The sequence below is a fragment of the Lissotriton helveticus genome, chromosome 2_1 (genome assembly GCF_964261635.1).
Source record: "Lissotriton helveticus chromosome 2_1, aLisHel1.1, whole genome shotgun sequence".
Taxonomy (NCBI): domain Eukaryota; kingdom Metazoa; phylum Chordata; class Amphibia; order Caudata; family Salamandridae; genus Lissotriton; species Lissotriton helveticus.
This window is the reverse complement of record NC_136059.1, coordinates 331,571,362-331,588,557: the sequence shown is the minus strand read 5'-3', so window position 1 is coordinate 331,588,557 and position 17,196 is coordinate 331,571,362. Positions and strand designations below refer to the sequence as shown.

General features: G+C 41.4%; 1 protein-coding gene across 3 annotated transcripts in view; it reads left to right on the top strand.

The window, feature by feature from the left end:
* Window positions 1-2,019: 2,019 nt before the first annotated feature.
* The window catches only part of AMACR (alpha-methylacyl-CoA racemase), a 613,095-nt gene continuing 597,918 nt past the window's right edge, over window positions 2,020-17,196 (top strand). For all 3 annotated transcript variants that reach the window (XM_078674919.1, XM_078674917.1, XM_078674920.1), the window contains exon 1: window positions 2,020-2,141. The gene's annotated coding sequence lies outside the window, so the exon portion shown is untranslated. The remainder of the gene's footprint in view (window positions 2,142-17,196) is intronic.

Here is a 17,196-nt window from a genome sequence, read left to right as displayed (position 1 = left end):
CATACCTCGAGGCTCGCGAAAAAGCAAAGACAGACCGACAAATGCCCCAAAAAACAATCCTAATTCTGTTGGTTTTATTAAACATAACTATTGAACGCAAAGAGTGCTTATAAAATGTTGTTTATCTCCGTTATTGACACCCACTTCCCTGGGAAAGAATCGCATTATTGGTCAGGAGGGTAGAACGGCTGCAATAAACTCAAACCAGAAAGGAATCACGTAGTGCTCAACGGTTAACTCGCGGACAAGGAACGATGACGCTCACTGAAAGCTAAAGGCAGCCAAAGAGCTCCAAAACGCCGCCGTATAGACCCCAACCCCGGCAACCGAGCCCTCAATCCCTCGTGGAAGCCGCGCATTACTAACAAAAGAGTGGAGCCAGTTTAAAAACACAGCGTGTAAAAGTACACGCTGTGTTTTTAAACTGTCTCTACTCTTTTGCTAGTAATGTGCGTTGCGGGGGAGATTGTAGGCTTTTGTTTAAGTATTGATGTTAATCACAGCCTGTGAAGGGGCTCTGATTAACATCAATACTTAAACAATCGCCCACAATTTGCCTTGCACTCTACACATAGCCCCCAGCCCCCAGGAAAGCCTTACCTGCACTCAGACCAGCGCTCCGCCCCGACTCTTCCTCCGGCACACGCATACAGAAAGTGGATGGTTTTCACGCCGCTCGCTTTTATAAAGCATCAGCGCGAATCTCTAGCGCGACAACTTGGACGCGTGCGCGCTCCATCCCCGGCAGTGCGCGCTGACGTCAGGAGAGGTGCGCACACGCGCGCACCTTAAAGGGAACGGTGTTCTCAATACAATAACGTATGTCAGGATGATCTTTGACTACGCGAGGTATGGAACTTGGGAGTAAGCCAGCGGGAATTCAAGAAAGTGGCAAACAAGAATGCCAGGGCGCTGGGCACAACCATCGATAAGGACACCTTGTCCCAGTGATACAACGCATGGATGATTTTATCATCTGACAGCATTCTGGGGAAATAGCCCCATATGTAAGCAAATTACCAAAGATACATAAAAAACTAATTTCAAGCATTTTGCTTCAGAGTGGTCCCAACACTGAATCTTCTGGCTTTCAGAAAAGCTCTCAAGACCAGGTTATTCAATTCTTTATAGGTTTACGGACCTTCACGTTACACAGTAGCCTGCACCAAGACAACCATGGGTATTCAAGCGCTTAACAAGACCATTTAACATAACATTAACATCACCTACCAAAATGACAAGTTATAACTCCAGAGACAAAATGCAGACTTTGTGGTTAAGAGCAAGAGACTCTGCTTCATATTATATGTTTATGTCCTGTACTATTTAATCAACGGTGTCGGTTACTTCGACAAGTTTAATCTCCTGAATGTTTGGACGTGTAGTAGACAGGCAGTTATAGCCGCAATGAACCCACAACATACAATCTTGAACATCAAGCTTGACAAATTTCTGTCAATATTCATTCCTTTGACACAGGCCACTTATGAGCGAAGATGCAGTGCAACTGTTTACAAAAAAATTAACTGTTATGGTATATGATTTTATCAGTAAATACTGCACAGTATCACTGTAATGTTATGCTATTATTCGTGGCTTTGGTAGTATCCTTTTAATATATATATGTCGAACTGCAAAGGTTGTTATTAACCATGCAGTAAATAATCAATTATTATTATTACATTTTTTTCACTGAGAGTCCCATTGTATGTCTCTGTCAATTGGCAATACATCAAAGCTAGTAAATACTCCCAAATATGCAACTCCTTCAGCTAGTCCTGGCTTTTGAGCCAATATCCGTTTGCATACTGGTATTTATAGTCTGAAATAAATACACTCAACAATACAAGCCGCAGAATGCAATGTGCATATGATTAAAACCCGGTCTCACTAAAAGATCCCAAATGAAACCAGTTGGTAGTATCATAGATTTGGCATGAGTAAAACCATTTTTGAAAAGAACTATGCAACAGCTCAAGGTAGTCTCCGCGTGCCAACACTGGCTTTTTCAGAGTGCCTGTCGCTTTAAATATAGCTCACACGCCCTCTGTGGGCAGCCTTACTGCGGTTAACAGGAAGTGTTTCGTTTAGACAGATCTCCCTGGAAGAAGGCGCTGCACGTTGGCTTCGTAGCCTTCAAGGTACGTTGTTCCTGTGTGGCGACGAATTAAAAAGAAGTTTATTGTTAATGCGTTCCTCACTGGTTTACGGATTGGGTACCTGACGTATGACGATCTGGTTTCGCTTTCTGTTTTGTGCGGGAGCTCCGTATTAGTGTGTTTACATTTGGCGTAACTGTTTTTTGAAGAGTTTGCAAGCCAGGTGTTTGAACTTCACTGTACATAGTGTGCGTGGGTGGAATGACTTGTTTAATTGTAAGCAGCGCTCATATATTCCTGTCTTAAAAAAAAAAAAATCTCGCCACCTTTAACAAATAGACGGTTTCAACATATGCAACTGTCTCTAAGGCATGTACCTGCAGAAAAATACACCGTACCAAGGAATGATTATTGGTCTTGAACTGTAACACTACACTTCAATAAACAATTTAATGAAAACCAACATCCCATGAATGCAATCTTCAGACTGGGTTGTTCCTGTATTTTAATTTGACATTTGTACTGAAATCTATCAGTTTGTGAATGAACTCGCGCGTTATGGAAGGAGTTTAGGCTATGTACACACCCCTATTTTGTTTTTTTAACTTTATACATCACGAAGTTGACCCGAGGTTATTGGAGCGCATTATATGAGTACTAGTTTTTATTACACAAGGTAAACATTTTTGAAGTGATGTGCCCAGGATGTTGAGTTGCTATGGCTCGAACATGGTTTCCTAGTTCAAAGTCTGCACCTCTGGCCGTAACGAGCAGAGCACTAGATACTGACACTGCTGGAGATGCATTGAGTCAGCGCTGCTGGGGTGCATTTAATCAGGATACTGATGAGCTTTTCTTCGAAAGTTGAGGCTTCAATGTGCAGAATATTCTAGTGCCCTCCAGAACACCATGCAGCTGCAGATTGAAACCAAGACTGACTAATTGTGATAATTTATTAACAGGCAACTGAGCTCATGCTCACTGGGGCCTCACATCCTGTTTGGGTCAGTCTGTCTCACAGTCCCCTTCCATTCCTGGTGCTTTTTTGAAGCAGTTAAGATGATCCTAAAGTTTTTCATTGCTCAAATAGTTGTAATTTTTGATATTTATATGTTTCCCCCGTCTACATAGCGTTGATTTTGCGCACGAGAAAGTGTCACTCGTAATCATTGAATGTCACTCATAATTACATTAAAATTATGAAAATGTCACACATAAGCAATCTGAAACCTTGGCAGCTATGCGCTACATGACAAGGTGACTGGGGGCTCATTTACAAGGCATTTTTAAGTACATAAAGTAGAACTTCTTTAGCAGACTTACGCACCCTGCCTTTGTGAATTGGCCCTCAAACATCTAAATTAGTGTATTTATTTCGCGTAGTACATACAGAAAGGAGAGGACCCTCTTTTTCATTTAACTAATAGGGAGTTAGGTGTTTCAGGGCGGATTCCCAAAGACCTATAAGAATACAAAAAATAGTGCTCAAGGCTTTAACTGCCACAAATGTCAAGTTAATTCTAACTCTTTTCTATGGGTCTCAGACAAGGTAATTGCAATCCTGCCCAAACTTTTCGTCAAATGTCTAGTAGTATTTTTAATCGTAAAACCACTCCACACTGTACAATCTGCCTGAAATTTGTCGTACAGTTAACTTGTTTTTATATTATTTAGTTAGTTAACCATGTGATTAGCTGAAATTGTTTAAATTATGTCATTCTAAGGATAAAAAAATGCTGAAAAGTAATTTATGGCAAAATGTTTAAATTATGTTACAGTAAAGTTGATCTTATTTAGGAAATTAGGTTACTGGGGGAGGGGCAAAACCGTACTCAAGCAGCAGTCGCAATTCTTGCCTGGGTGAAACACAAGCAAAGCTCAAGTATAGCACCTAAAAGCACAAATTGTCACCCACTGCTATCTGGTCATACAAGTCCGGGTGAAAGTCACAAGTTCAGGCCGACTGGGATGGAGCGCGGGCCAGATACAGGAACTAACAGCATTTAACCTTATTTTAGCAAATTGTTTCATTTTAACACGTCCAAACGAAACATCGCCTCGTGGTATAATGAAGAGTGCAGATTAGCTAAGGACAATGTAACAGTGGGATTAAAGCTGGGGACACAAGACAACATTAAAAACAGAAGGACGATGTACAAGAGGGCCCAGGACAGGGCTAAAAGAAGTTGGGAGGCTGACAATTGGCATACACTAGCTGAGGCTTCCAAACGCTTTATATTGGTGTGGCCCCTGAGCCAGTGAAGGGAATAGTAGCAGTAGCAGGGGAACGTATCCGAATGTCAACACAGGAATACGCTGAAGGGTTCTCCCTTAAGGGAATTATAACAGCAATTAACCTACTCCAGACAGGGAAAGCTCCTGGCCTAGACAGACTCTCAGGAGACCTGTACAAAGAAGAGCCTAACATTTCGGGCCCATTGCTCCAAAAGGTCTTTAATGCCATCCAGCGAGGTGGGGACATCCCCCAATTTGGAAAGGAGCCAAAATAATTCCCATTTTTAAAAAAGGAGACAAAGGGGACCCTTTAAATTATAGACCAATAAGTCTTATAGATGTCTCCCAAAAAGGTTTTTGCAAAGTAATTCTGCTACGTCTCCAAAATTGGATAGAGGAGAACAACACTATTTCAAACCTGCAGGCAGGTTTTAGGTCATCCGCGACATCAAGTGTTTAGATTCTTGTTGCTTATTTGGAAGGAAGTGAAGATCCGGAAGTGTCACTCATACGTCGTATTTGTTGACCTCAAAACGGCATATGATTCCATTGACCGCAACAAGCTTTGGGCCACACTTAGAAATTTAGGACTCCTAGGCGATTTACTCCACCTATTGGTCTGTTTACATCATGACAACTTCGAAAAAGTTAGGTGAAAGTCTGATGGTAGCCTCTGTAAAAGCATAATAATTTCCAAAGGGGTGCGCCAGGGTTGTGTGCTTGTCCCTTTTCACTTTGTACATGAACAGGCTAATAGAAGAGTTATATGATTGTGGAGGTGACCCACCAAGCTGGTAGCTTTATACCCTCTTTGCTATTCGCAGACAATACATTGCTCATCTCTAAGACCCCGATAGGCATTCAGAATGTCCTAAATAAGTTTGCAGAAGCATGCAAGGATCGGGGCCTTGAGATTCACTGCTCTAAAACAAAATACATGGTTTTTAACCCTTATAAATCCACCAAATGGAAACTGATGATGGGTACCCCACTCCTAGAACAGGTTAAGGTTTTCGACAACCTGGGAGTCAGAATCAGTGATAATCTATCATGGTCATTGCAAATCCAGAAGTGTGAGCTGGCACTTCAACATGCAGACTTTGCAGTAGAAAAGAGGGTAAAACACTACATTTTCTGCCCAATCTCTCCCATACTTGAAATATTTAGGGCCAAAGGCCTAGGTGCGGCCCTTTATGGGGTTGAACTGTGGGGGCTGGAGAAAGTGAAACAGTTAGAGGTAGCGGAAAACAAATTCTTAAGGGTAATCCTCAATCTTCTGATCAATACACCCATACTGCCACTATGCCGTGACTTAGCGCTTAAGTCCATTACACATTTTGCTGTTCTCAAAGCTTTAACGTTTTGGGTCAGACTTTGGACTAATAGTACCCAGATTCGGGTAAAGGAAGCAGTGGTGGAATTATTAACCGTCCAAAGACAGACTGGCCTGGTTTAATAGGGTCATGGGGGTGGCTCTTTAGACTGGGCCTGGAAGTGATGTGGGAGGCCCCACAGTCTATTACTAAAATCAAGCATGGGCATAGCCAATAGGTCTCGCCTTTGGGAACTTATAAGTGTTTAGCCAGAGATATTGACTTTACCTATTTCTTTAAGCTGTGCTGTACAGAAGTTTGCAGCATGCTGAAAAGTTATATAATAAAGAAGTGTCAAAAGCATTTTTGTTACCTTAGATAGGACCAAAAAAGCATTATGTACAACTAAACGACCATATTAAAAAAGTATTAAAAATAATGTCTTGAGTTTTTTTTGTCCTTTCAATGCTGGCAGCTTGTATCTGCCTGTCCTAATGGTTGCTTGTTGTGTTTTTTTTGTTATGGGGGCTTAAATAACAGGAGGGTGAAGGTCAGTCAGTGAGAGAGTCAGACAGTGAGAGTCAGTCATTAAGAGTCAGTCATTCAGAGTGAATGAGAGTGAGAGAGTCAGTCAGTCAGTGAGGTAGTCGGTCAGTGAGGTAGTCGGTCAGTGAGGTAGTCGGTCAGTGAGGCAGTCGGTCAGTGAGGCAGTCGGTCAGTGAGGCAGTCGGTCAGTGAGGCAGTCGGTCAGTGAGGCAGTCGGTCAGTGAGGCAGTCGGTCAGTGAGGCAGTCGGTCAGTGAGGCAGTCGGTCAGTGAGGCAGTCGGTCTTTAAGCGAGAGTCAGTCTTTAAGCGAGAGTCAGTCTTTTTAAGCGAGAGTCAGTCTTTAAGCGAGAGTCAGTCTTTAAGCGAGTGTCAGTCTTTAAGCGAGTGTCAGTCTTTAAGCGAGTGTCAGTCTTTAAGCGAGTGTCAGTCTTTAAGCAAGAGTGAGTCTTTAAGCGAGAGTGAGTCAGTCAGTCGGTGAGAGTGAGTCAGTCAGTCTGTGAGAGAGTGAGTCTGTGAGAGAGTGTCTGTGAGAGGCTCTTTAGAGCGAGTAGGGTCAGGATTTAATTAACAGTAATAGAAGAAAAGCCTGAGTGCAATATAACAATGCCCAAAAGCAGGTAGCGCTCAAGATTGCTATTGAGAACTCAATTAGCAAAAACCACCAAATAATCACACAAAAACAATCACTGAAGCTGCATAAATATTTAAAGATTGCATGTCTTTCGGTAATATGTGCTTTTGACATCATAAACCATGAAAGACCCATCAATTCATGACATCACAACAGAAAAATGTATGTTATAATTGAGGAGATAGGACGGTGATGTGCACCAGCGGGTGCTTCATTGGGAATCATACACGGCTAAGCTTGGTCAGCTGGGAAGCGCTGGAAGGGAGGCAGATGGCGGCTGCGCGAGTGCACGCTCGCATGAAAGCAAGCGCTAGGCCAACCAAATCCTGGTGTGGCAGCACTTTAAAAACCCGATACTAAATCTCTCAGAGCAGCACATGCGCTGGCTTAGCGAGACCTAAAAATGGCCCCCCTGTTAAAAAACAGCGATATTGGGACTTTGTTGATTCTTATGGTATCAATACTGTAGTACGAGGCACTCTAACTCTACAATTTTTAAATGTTAAACGTTGTTTTAAGTTTGACATGTATAATGATGATATTGAACCCCCCCCCAGGCACCAGCACTTTACATACAATTTTAGGACAGGGACTCTTCCACTAAATGCATGGAAAAACAGTTGGGCAAATGTTAATATATCTCCCTTGTGCCCGTCCTGTCATTCTACTGCAGAAATCATAGAACACTTTATTTTTTTCTGTCCTGCGTGTGCAAACTCAAGGAAATCATGGATTATTCCAGCCTGCCGACTGCTCTCCTTTTCATGCCCCTCTGAAGCTTTATGCATATTCAGGTCAGATACAACAAAGTGGCTTGTTTTTACAATAACCAGATACCTGTTATATGCTTGGTGGCAGAGATCGAAAGTTGCATTAAAATAAGTGTTGGGGTTTAACTAGCTTTAATATATGTGTCTTTAAACCGATATCCCTGTCTTTTTTAGATTTGTAAAATTGTAATCTGTCTTAAGTGCACTTGACAGTCGAGCTAAACTATGTTAAAAACCATTGTATTAGCTATGTTTTAAGAATTGTTCCTAATTGTTTCTATGCAATATTATGTATTTGAGATTTTTGTGATGTATATGATCATGCTGTTGGTCGATCAAATAAATAAATAATGCAAGAACCAGGGGAGGCCTGTTGAAGGAGTTGCCTTCAAAAGTCTAGCACGAAGAGTCTAGTTCGTGGTGGAGGGGGCCATGAAGGGCAAGGAGTTCATCATAGATGGTTGCCACTGTAGCTTGAAAAGCTGGCTGTGCGTTGCGGATGGTCATTGCTTTAGCACGAAGATCCTGTTGAGCGTTGCGAACAGTTGTTTCTGGAGATTTGATTTGGCGGGCACCTCAGGTTGCCGATGCTGTAGCGTGAAGTGCAGATCTTATGTAGCTGGTGGTCGCTGTAGCCAGAAGAGTCAGATTCACTGGTGCTTCATACTGCCAGTTATTATTTATTATTATTAAAACTTATATAGCGCACAGCTACCCTGAGGCATCCCGGCGCTATGAACAGTGCAGTTGACAAGATCTTGGTGCAAACATGCCTGTATGTGGTCTTGAAGAGCCCAAAAACTCAGGATTTCTCCTTTTCTTTGAGAAGTAGTTCAACTGATGCCTCACAAAGCGTCCAGGATGTAAGGGTCGCCACTTGAGGATCAGGACCTCAATCTAGCGGAGGCCAGCAGTTCCAGTTGCAAGTCCAGGCAGTAGGTCAACTGGGCAGATGCTGGGAGTCCCCTGGAGCTTGTTGTGTCTCCTGTATGCGGTTTTTGTGGTTTTGGGTGATCCGCATATTACTGGTAGTACGCAATTATATGAATACGTTTAAGGATGGTATCTTCAAATTCAAGAGAAGGAGTGCAGACTCTTTATGTCTCTTCTCAGAATTCATCGCCTTAACGAGTTTTTGCACCCCGCGATTAAGTACGAGTGACTAAAAATAGAGAATCATCACAAATTAGAGTTTGTCACTGCGGAGACCGCGTAAACATGGACCGATAAGAAGAGCAATATCAGTGAACATTTGGCATGGATGGTCCATTGTGAATCTTTAAGTGTTTTGTAATGATTTATTTTCACGTATTTTTCAGTCTAAATAGATACTTGTTAATTTTTTAATGTTTACGAACACAATGATGTTTCTGGTTATAGTGATTTTTTTTAAGCATATTGTATTTATTTTAAGCACATTAATATGGATTTTGGTTAATTGATTCAAGGGCTACGCAAGAAAGCATAGTATTTATTGATTCACAGAGGCGCATTATATATAATTTTTGTGGGGATTGTTAATGAGGGAACTGACTTTATATATTCAGCATGTTTTTTGGCAGTTTTAAATTCAATTACAGATAACGTATTAAGCCTTTTTCGGGGGAATGGCGACTGTATTGTGGGAGTCGAAGTTTTTGAGGTGGAAACTTCAGGTGCAGTTCTTTTTAACATTGCGTGCAGGCAGTGGGGGAAGGAGTCACGTGGAGGTAATTAGGAGGGTGATTGACCGTTATTTAAGAGGACGTGAGCGTGTACGTAAGGATTACATAAACAGCAAGCATAAGGATGTAACTTTTTCACAGAGAGGAGCGTGAACAGGTGAGGCTGCTCGCAGTGGCTGCATGCAAATGTGAATAAGAAAGAAAAGGGTAAGGTAGGGAATGAGGGCACATAGACGTGGTTTCGTTGAGGGAGAATAGGAAAGGAAGGGAGTGTTTCGGAGGTACTAGGGAGGGACATTCTGGAAGTTGACGTGATTGGAAGGCAAGGAGTGTGGTAATGGATGGACAAGGGTAGGTGTTATCTAGGAGTGAGGATGGGAGAATATCGGGAGGGGAGCTGAGTTTCAATAGGAAGTGATTGAGCGTGAGCTGCTTAAAGAATTTGACTATAATAAGGTTAGTTAAGACGGGAGGACTGTAGGAGGCTGTAGTTATCATCACAATTTTTTCTTAAATAATGGGGTGAAGGTAGGGACATTATGCACGGTGTGGTTAGTATTAGTATTTTTAACAATGTTATGATAATGTAACAATAGCAGACATGAATTATAATGGTACAGTCAGGTGACATTGTTCACTTTTATGTTTTAGATTCCCCTGACGAAGAGCCTACTAGACTCGAAATGCATTGAGACAATATATTTTGCGCTCAATTTACACAGAGATCAATTTGTGCATACTGCTGTACAAAGCTCAAAATGCATACAGTATGTATTAGGAATGTCTAAATAAAGACTACAGATTGCATCTTGCTGTCTCCTTTGTGGTGAAGAATACTAAGAATTAAATAGCAACAAGGAGCGTGAAAAACTCGCATTGATTCAAAAGATTACTGTGGATTACCTGGAGGAACATGATTTATTGGAGGGAGTTGTTCCCACTCAACGCAGTGCACCAGCATAAGAGCACAAGGACAGTGCTTGGTTTTTTTCAACTTTCTAAAAGTGGCATTTTCAGAATTGTGACTTAAAATCCGACATTACTTTTTAAAGAGGGTTTTAAATGACACTACTTTAAACACCAAATGTGACCCCCCACACCTGCTCCCAATTGAAAGTTATCATTTATTCAATTTAATAGGGTAACACAATGTTATCCTATTGGAGAGGTAAGTAAGTAAGTAATTTATTTATTGTTTATAGGTTAATAAAAACCATTACAAAAAGAAGAATACGTTAAAACAACAAGTCTCACGAGAGAAGTTAAAAGAGACCTTTAAAAACAAAAGATTTGAGTGAAAGGCAAAGATAAAAGAGAATAATAAATGCGGGTCGGATATATTGTTCATGGGAGGATGATCCTGGCCCAAGATTTTCTCTTAGTCAAATGCCTAGGTTGTTTGTTTCTGTTCTGCTAGTTTCAGAAATTTCACCAGCTTCCCATTTAGTGGCGGGTGACCAGGGTCGAAGCAGGCGAGGACGGCTTGTCTGCGTGTGCGGACTCCTAGTTCGTTAAAGGCTGTTTTCAACAGGGCTACCCTTTCCTCGTTCAGCCTCGAGCATGTGCATAATAGATGTTCTAAGTCTTCAATCCTCCCCGTTCCGCAAAGCCGACATTTAGTCCCATAGTTCTGTCTCAGCCATGGTGGTAAGTGAGGAATGGCGGGTAGGAGCCCTAACCTAAGTTTTAAAAAGGCTTCCTTAGTTTTCCAACCATACTCCAGACCAAAATATGCTTGGAGCCCCGGAGTTTTATAAGTACACAGGGTCATCCAGGCATGGTGTCTGTGAGAAAACGTGGCTTTGTCCTCGACATGCGAGTATCTCTTTAAGCTCTTGTTCACTGTGAGTTTAAATTGCGCATGTGATAGGGGAGACTCCCATAGCTCTCTCAATCCTGTGACAGTCAGGGACTCCTCTAAATATTTTTTTGCTGGCATTCTGGATGAGGTATTTATGTCTTGCCAGAGCTGTCGGTTCAGGGTATTTTCTGGAGAGTTCTTTAGTTTGTGCCAGCACTTGATGTATGACCCTCTTCGTGCAAGAGTTTGGCTCGTCAGCCCAAATTCCAGCCGAATCTGGGCTTACGAAGTGTACGATGGCAGGTTAAAAAGAAGTCTATAGGCCTTTGAAATGGTTGTATCCAGAAGTTTTGCGTCAATTCCTCTTAAGGCCTCACTGCCATACATAATTGAAGACTCTATTTTGATTTTAGCTACTCGAAGTAGTGGCAGTAGAGTTTCACATCTCAGGTTGGGCTTTAGCTGTTTCAGTGTCGTTGCTATTAACATGCCTTTCCTCTTAATGGCCGCTAGTTGGTTTAGAAATCGGCCCCCTTTGTCCACCAGGATTCCCAGGTATTTGTATTCAGAGCAATTTGAAATTTCTTTTGTGCCAAGCGACCAAGTGTACGGCTTTTTGTTCCCTGTTATGGACAAAAATTTTGTCTTACTGATATTCACTTCTAGTAGGTTTTGAACATCATAACCATGAAGCGTGTTAATAAGTTTTGAAGACCAACTTTCGTGTGACTAACTAGGACAACGTCGTCTGCGTACGAAATACTGGGCAGCCCTTTACCCCCTAACCGGGGGGCATGGGAATTGCAAGCCTCTAGGGCGGGTGGCAGGTCAGCTGTTTTGAAGAGAGTGCTAGCACGCACCCCTGTTTTAGGCCCTTTGTGGTTGCTGTTTTAGGCCCTTTGTGGTTGGAATACGCCTAGAGAGGTGCGAGCCGTTCCCAAGCTTTACCTGAACCCACGTGTCCGTGTGCAGTTCAATCAAGAGGCTTAATAAAGGCGAGGGATCCCCCAGGAGGCCAGTTTCCGCCAGAGAATTTCCCGGTTGACATTGTCAAAGGCCGCCTTGAAGTCCACAAAGCAGAGGTGGAGAGCCTGTTTGGTCACCCTAGCCTTGTCAATAAGTAGCGAGATGGCCACCAAGTTGGTTGTTGTTCCCATGTCTTTGCAAAAACCCGTTTGGCTAGATGGTATTAAGCTTTGGTTTGCAGCCCATTTTCACCAACTGAGACAGTAGGAGGCCGGCGAAATATTTGGCCTCAATATCAAGGAGTGCAATCAGGCGATAGTTTTCTGGAAGGAGTCTGTCCCCCGCCTTGTATATTGGTGAGATAATTGAGCCCCTCCATGAGGTAGGGAGGGGCCCAGAGTTGTTGACGGATGAATATTGGAGAGGTAGACTTTGCAGGCATGGAAAACAAATTTGAGAGTTTTTTTTACTACCAGGTCCTGTAAAACTTTCTTTTTTTACTCACCTTTAAATGTTATGTCAAGGCACACAGCCCTTTTCTTTATCTTTTTCAAAGGGATATTTGATATCTGAGAGGCTAGATTTCATGAACTACGGGCCCAGAATCATCAGAAAGCATTGTTTTGGTTATGCAAAGAGAAGACCATGGATTTCTGTTCTGTGTTCTGAGACAGAGTGTGCAATAATGAGCACGATATTACAGTCTTTGTCATTTTCCTTTTACAGTACACCAGGGCAGTAGCATTGGTAGATACATTTTGGCAGTTAAATTTAATTTAACACAAAGATTTGGGACACTTTACAACTGTAAACCTTTTAGACATTTAAGCCTTCATTACAGGTGGTCTGGAGATTTTCCACACCTGCTCAAAACCCTTGATTCCACTAAGATCAAAATTACAAGACATGCAAATGTTATTGGACCTGGTGATACTTGCTACATTTGGTAAGGTCAAACATGCCAGAATGTAATGCCTAGTAAGATCTGGAACATGCAGAGTTTGGTGCTTACTGAAACCAAAATACTCATGCTATTTCCCAAAAGTTGGATGCACCGGATGAATTTGACTTCTGCAGTGTCACATTTCATCAGTAGAGCTAAATAAAAATCAGACCCTTCTCTGGGTCACCCATAAGAAGGGTTTTAGCGGTTAAGAGATACATTTAAGCTATATTATAACAGTAGATTTAGTCACAGCATGATAAGAGGTTGGAGAGGGCTGGGTGGTTACCCCAAGGGTGTTCTAGTAAATCTAGAGGAAAGCAGTCCATTACCATTGGCCAAAATATCCTAGGATATTAAAAACACTTCACAGGAGGGGGTATATTTTGGGAGGAACCACAGAAAATAGTGCATTTTTATTACACAATAATCTGAACACTTCGTAAACAAGCATTTGCAATGCAATAGGTCTTGTATTTGCGACAGTTTAAACTATTGACATTGTGAAAAACAATTCCTTTTATTTATCTGTTTTGAAATCCAACACATAAATAAAAGGCATTGCCATTTACAATGATAATAGCTCAACCTTTTGCAAATGCGAGATCTTTTACATTTGCAAATGCTTGTTTTTTTTGTTTTATTCCATTCTTGCCAGTACTATTGCCAGCATGTCACGGTGGCTGCACTCAGCTGATAAAATGAGTGGGCGTATTTTGCTTAATGGCATAATTAATGTTTGGTAGATTTACGCAGCTCCACACATTAACACAATAGAACACTCTAAAATATATTTAAAATCTGTGTAACATCAATACCATTTGAATGCATCATGCAAATGCTGGTGGCATTTTTGCACTCCACACACTTTTATTCCATTCTCTCATATCATACAGAAAATGCATTATTTGGAGATTTATTTTATTCTATTCTTGGTGACAAACGTGTAAAACAAAACCTTCAATGTTCCAGAGAGTTCGCAAAACAATCCCCGTGGAATTTATTTGTAAAAACCAAAAAGAATGAGTTGGGCGAGCTGCGCAGCCGTTCTGCGAGTGGTGCATTGCCCTATCGTGAAATTAAAAGCACGCATACCGCATTGCAAATAAAACATTATTTTAAAAAGCTGCCGCCATTGCTAAAGCTGACATCCCACCATTGCTCTTTAGATTAATTAATGAGTTCTCCCGAAGGGCTAATGAAAGCGATACCTTAAGGACACACATAAAAGGTCCAGTCCTGATGGAGGTTACCAAAGAATACAGGGAGGTACTATAAGCCTAATAACAAATCAAAAGCCAACATTTTCGAAGGACAGTCACAACAGGCAATTGAAAAGATGGGTGGAGAGTGACGGAGCTTCAAGTTCATATCTGCTACAGCATGCATCGCAGTGCAGCGCAATGCGCAGCCCAGGCTTGACCTAAAAATTGGTGTGATGTAAGAACAATTTCCACAGATGTCTTAGCACACTTAGCAGTATTCCATAATGCCCTAATAAATTTACATAGAAGAGCTAGATAGCACACTGCTCAGCAACACCTCACAGTGACTTTGCTATGCAGTATCTACTAACTCAATAATGGATCTGCAGGAAAATACACTGACCGGATCCACCATTTCTCAGTTTATTTATGAAGAACTAAACAGCATGTATCCTTATGAGTCATGGGCAGAGATATCAGGAATAAGTGTAGCTTTGTTTGTATCTGCCTGACATTCACTTTGAAAATATGGGGAAAAATATCTTGCTCCACATTTCCATAACTGATCAAAATGCAAACAGGCTACTTTCACTGTTAACTTAAAATGGGCTAGATATCATTGTGAAAGTATTCCCTAGTGTCCACCTGTGACCCTGGTAAGAAGTCCCACAGTAGCAGGTGCTCGGCAGTCCCACAGTAGCTAGTGCTGCACTAGGAGAAACAAAGCACACCATTATAGAAAAAAGGTTTAGCTAACCATTTCCATTTGCACCAATTAGCACTCCTTTTCAATAAATGTCTGGCAATCATGTTGCACCAGTTATGGAAATACTGAACTAGCATATTGTGCTGCTTTTTAAAATATACCAGACCTCTCTTTACATTTTCCCGTAGTTCTGTTGTCAGTTCCCTTTATAACCGTTCACAGTGCAATGAGGATGAACGCCTAACCAGTACCATGAAGCCCCATTTATCTTGCATTTTCCCATAAGGCCCCAACAAGCACCCTTTTGCTGTTGTACATAAAGCTGCTATTTCGCAAATTAAAAATGCTCATTTTAGTATAGTGCATTGCCCTTGCCTGACTAATAGGTCAGCGGTTTTTTGGGCAAAGTCACTTAACTGGAGCCGTCATTCTGTGTTGTTTATCCACTCTGGATTCTACCTCCTGGTCTGCGCACATAGGAAAATGCACCAGCACTGGCAAAAGAAGCAGTGTGGCAGGTTCACTGCTGTATTCTGTATCTGCCTTGTTGTGTCTCATACTCCCTCTCCCCTCCCCAGATGATTGGCTTACCACCAGCCTTTTAGTTCCTTTGGAACACAAAGCTCCCTTTTAGAGATGGCAATCAGCCATTCAATATTATCTGTCTTTTCTGTCTCCGATCTTGGGCCTTTGTGCTTCTACCAAAAAATCCAAAAGGAAATAAGTGATTGGATGGTAGATTGGTTATGAGTGGATACTAGAGTGTAATGTCATCCTATTTGTGATCTTGGGCAGCGGAAAGCGATATGTGTGTTTTGAGTACAGACACATTTTCCATGTCCGTGTTCCTTCATGAAATTTTTCATTTCTAAAGTAAAACAGTATTGTACCTTTTTCTGTTGAAGTGATGACTTTGTTGGTATTCTGATCCGCTTAAACTGCAGACAGTACATGAATGAGCAAACTTAACGTCTTCATTGCTGTATACTTCATGTCTGGAATACCATCAGCAAATGGTGATTGGTCTTCTGTAACAATAAAACGACAGGTTTTGCTTTATAAATCAATGTTTGTCAAATAATTTTGTTGGATGCCACTATTCACCTTCAAAACAAGAAACTCCTGATTTGTTTCTGTCTTTGTTTAATTGAGAATAGCTACCTAAAAGCAGTGGGGCTTTCAGTGGCTAAAATTCAATGTTTGTTGGTTGAACCTTAGGTTTACTCACATTTCAGCAAAGAGAACAGTTAGGAAAATGGATTTCTGCTCAATTATAAGGTCACCTCGTTCCAGCAAAGTCAGTGTTGGTCTGGACTAAGCCAAGGTGTGATAACCTCAGGGCGTATCCTGAAGTATTTGTCTTTCTGTATAACTTCTGAAAGTATTATCACGATGTTCCTTTTAGTCTGTAAATCCTGACTGCTATACCTGGGTTTATGGTTTCATTGCCACAATGACTAAGTATTGCGTGTATTCCTTGTGTTTTGCAAGGCAATACAAATATAAGAATAATTAACAGATACAAAGTAGGAAATGCAGTATATATCTAGTTGTGTTAGTTATTCTAAATATTTATCCATGTTGGTTTTCAGACGTATCATCTTTAAATTGAGATTATTGCAGGAAAGTTGTGCTCTCTAAACAAAATATGCCACTATCCAGCATGTCAATGTTTTATTTTTTTGAAGATATGTTTTAAGTGTAACACAACCAAACAGAGGTTATGCAATCACATACCACAATCTAAGCTCTCCGTGTTTGACCAAGCTTACTTTATCCTTAAAGCGCTGAATCCGATTTGAGAAAAAAGTCTGTATAGCAGGACAATCAGCGGAAAGACCTTGTGGATCCCAAAGAGATAAGGTGGGCAAGAAAAGAAACAAAAGTGCAAAATGGTCAACTTTGCAGCTCTCGGGGCAGCCAGCTCCCCAAATACTCTTACTCATTCTCCTTCGGTAGGCAAACCTCTGAGGTCTGCTTGGAGCATACAATAAGAGCTCCCAATCTTTACCCCACTCATCGTGTCACAGCACTGATCCTCAATGTTCTGACTCTTTAAGATTAGATTGCAGGTGCTTGGCAGATTCAGTTTGTGGAAAAAGTACTTCTTCCCCTCATGATGAATTCTCTAGTTTAGTGGTCAATGCAACATAGCCTCCACCTGCATATCAGCTACCTTGCTTTTAATTGTTTTGAACGATTTATTTAGAAGTCTCGGGGCAAAGATCCATGAACAAAGGACGTCCCTCACACTGACCATCCTTTTTTGCATACTCTATTTCTCAGCAACTCACCATGAATATTTTGAGACTTCAGA